Source organism: Phoxinus phoxinus, assembly GCF_949152265.1.
Source record: "Phoxinus phoxinus genome assembly, chromosome: 17".
Taxonomy (NCBI): Eukaryota; Metazoa; Chordata; class Actinopteri; order Cypriniformes; family Leuciscidae; genus Phoxinus; species Phoxinus phoxinus.
The window spans coordinates 25,703,268-25,707,189 of NC_136892.1; positions in this window are offsets into that span (position 1 = coordinate 25,703,268).

Sequence of the window (3,922 nt, forward strand, 5' to 3'; positions counted from 1 at the left end):
CATCACCAGGCTCAATGGACCTTTTTGGACTTCAGTGTTTAACTCAGGGGAGCCGCGGTGTAACTGGACCATACCGTACTCCCTTCTCTGAACCCCCGAGCCCTTATTTTGCAAGTCCACAGGACACATTACTGAAGACCAACATAAATATATATATATATATATATATATTTAAAAAAAGAAAAAAAGAAAAGAAAAACAATGTAAGCCCTCAGAAGGCTCTGAATCTACGAATAAGTAGTATGGGGGAAAAAAACTTTTTAAAACTAAGATAGACTTTTAGATGGAAATCATGTAATATTGAACACGTCTTTGGGAAAACTTTTTAAAGAACTGTTTTAGAAACCAACAAAACGGATTAAAAAAGAACAAAAAAAAACTTGAAAGACAGAACTTTTTGGAAGGATGTGACAATTCAGGACACGAACTTGCTTTCGACTCGGGATGGCCAACTTTTTTTCTTGGAGTGCCTGTCCGTTTCCAGGGGCAACGGCTGCCACAAACCGCAGCCTCCGTCCGCTGGGAGACTTACCTGTCATTCCTTAGTTGTGTAGGGACCAAATGACCAAACCTTTTTATCACAAATGAAAGAAAAAAAAAGAGAGAAAAAAAAAAAAAAAGACTCATACCTGTAACATAATCGGACCACTGCATCTCTTGCTGTGCCAATCGGTTAGAGTTGTATTTAAAAAAGATATATGTATAAAAAGAACATATATGACTATATGCATACATATAGATTGCTGATATGCTTTTGAATACTGGCAGAACTATTTCCGATGGTCCGTCGAGGCCGCTCACTTCGCTAGTTTACAATTACTGCTCAAAATGAAGAATATTTATTTTTATTTCTCTTCTAGTTTTTCTCTGTGGTGAGAGAAAGGGTGCATGGGAAGGGTTGTTCCATAATGCAGCCTTACCTTTTCTATCTTATGTCCTGACCTTGTAGTTAAGAGACCATCTTAAAGAGGTTTGAGATAAACAATCCTGTTTATATATAACGTACATACGATATGTATATGTATAGCAGACGTTCAAGCAATATGTATTCATATGTATGCACCTGTACAGCATATATATGGATACATACACGATATTAATCCCAAAACCCATATATGTATTTATATGCATATATTTTATATGTGTGTATATATAGAAACCGGCTATTCAATATGTAGAGCTGTAATTTTTTTGTAGATTTAAGCTGGAGTTTGAAACCTCTGCTCTGCTTTAGACTTTTACCACTGGGAAGAATCTCAAATCGGCAGCTGCAATCTGCAGGCATTCCTCTCGATCCGATATAACGTTCCGCATCCGCCAACACACACACACACACACATTTAAAGGTAAAAAAAACAAAAAACAGATTCAGTTTGTGTATATATGTGTATATGCTACTTACAAATGCAAAAAGGCCTCCTCTCGTTTGAGAGTTTCAAGAGAATCAGGATCATCACGGAATAGTACAGAATACGGACATATCCGCCCTCCGCAAACATTCGCAAGCAAACGACGTTATTCACTCGAACCGAGCGCTAGCTTTATCGGTTTACCGTCGAATCGTCAGCAGTGCGTCCTTGCACCTGGCAGCACTGTGCTACGACACCGCTAGCAGCCATTCATTATTATGATGATGATGTCAAAACAACGGAAACACTCTTCTTCTTAATAAAATAAAAGAAAGAAAAATAAACAAAAAAGTATAAAACTACTATAGCTACAGCTAACAGCGAAGCCTTCTAATATTTGTTGACATGACAAACCTGTGCTGTGCAGCTTGACACCGCCATTTACAGATACACCTACTCGACGTTCTGCTTATGGTTACAATGAAGTGGGCATTATGTACGTTTTGCACAAGTATCGTCAGAATCCGCGTCACATTGCGTTTACACGCGCAGCTTCGGAGTTCTGACGGATTGGCGGGAAGTTTTTCCACTAGATAGGGTTGAGGATGGAACGCGAGAATTTGCAATTGTAGTTATTGCCAATTAAGGATTTGAATTTTGGTTATGCTTTGCAACTGCTCTATTATACAAGATGGCACTATTGTAAATATATGATAATTTCAGAGCTGGTCAAAGCGTCTGTACAGTGTGGGGGGGAAGCAGTAGTCAGTTCACCTCATTTCGAAGGGGAATTCAGTTCTGAATCGACGCGTCTTCAGACGGGTTCCGAGAATGTTGCATTTTGCCTTCTAGATCTTTCCGACACATGATCATTCAGGTATTCCAGGATCGTTTGCAAGGATATGCATTCCGTCTGTTGGATTTCAGTGTCACCTGTCTCTCTCTCTCCCTCTCTGTCTTTCTGTCTCACGCCCATCAGCTCCCTCCGTGTTAACCGTTTCAGCTGCAACTGTTTACATAGCAATCTGGAAATGTAGAGTTGGCAAAAACAAGAAGACAGAACAGAAATTTTATGATAAATATATACAAGTATATACATGAACTACTGAATATACTGTAAATGTTTGTTTTTTTCCTTCTCTTTTTTGCTCTGTTCCTCTGTATATAGGTTTGCATATTTTATAATCTTTTACTTCGATCTAGAAGGACTGGATGACTAAGAAAATTTAAAGACAAAAAATGAAACTGGATTAAAGCAGGTAAACTCTAGTCCTTAGAGATGCATTATGGTTGTAAGGTATTTAATCACGAAACGTAAGAAGAGCCAATCACATTTAATCCAAACATTTTAACGTCACTGTCAGAACTGCTGCCAACATGCTATTTATTTGCCTATTTATGTACTCATTTGTTCATTAATTTATTGCTTCATTTTAAAATACTAATATATGCATTTTTATCTTTTCAATGGTTGGATTTTTATTTATGTTTGTAACCACACCGAATATCATTTTTGTCATTTAAACGATGCTTCTTCTTTTTTTAAATATATTTTTTACATGTTTTTTTGTATTGTAAGACACAATGGAACGATGCAACTGGCAGAATCAGGGTAAACCTTTATGGAGAATGTAGAACTCATGAAGGACTGGTGTGCTGCACCTGTTAGAACTGTCTGCTGTTTTCTTCTGTTCTGCGATTCCATCCGTCTGTCGGAACAACGGTTTGCTTCACTGCTTTTTCAAACACACTGGAAAAAAAGGAAGAAAAACTGCACTAATCCATCAGACTCTCAGCAACTCTTGTTTTATAGCCTTTCTTCATTAGCACTAACTGTCTTCAACTCATCAGAAACAGTCTGAACTTACAGAAACAATGCAGTAAAATGGGGTACAAAAAAAAAATCCAGACATTTTGAGCACAGTTGAGCGTGCTGGGTGGCATCTGTGGATTTTTACCAAGCCTATCACAATGAGATTGAGCTGTATTAGCAGTCGGGATTGCTGCCGCAGCTCCTGCCCTGTTCTCAACTCCACTTTTCTCTGGTCCCTAGACTCTCTTTTTGTAATTTTACTGAATGACGCGTTTCCGCTTAAGCCCAGTAATAAAGCACAGTGTAGAATAAAGCAGCATTATGCTTGTCCCATTTCCTGCTGTATGTCTATACAAGACTTTTTATGAGTTGTTTTTATCTCTTTCTCTCTTTTTATGAATTTGTGGCACGACTGATGTACTCTGAAACCACTTCAAAGGTGGAGGGTTTACGTGCGCGCGCACACAGGCGCCCGCTCTGAAACTTTCTTTACAACACTTCAGATCAAATTAGACCAATAGCCCTGGAGCGATGTTTGGCTGAATCCCATTGCATATACCGTAGCTCCCAGATCTAGTTTGAAGAATCAAAGCATATATGCTGTGTATATTGGAAAAGCAGGGGAATAGGAAAGTGACGGGACACATTTAAAAAAACACCCCTTTGGAAAAGAAATATGAACTTGTTAATATATGCAGAAAGTTTGATGACTCAATTTTGTGGAAAATGCAGCATTGACTAGAAATGCATCTTCTTGACT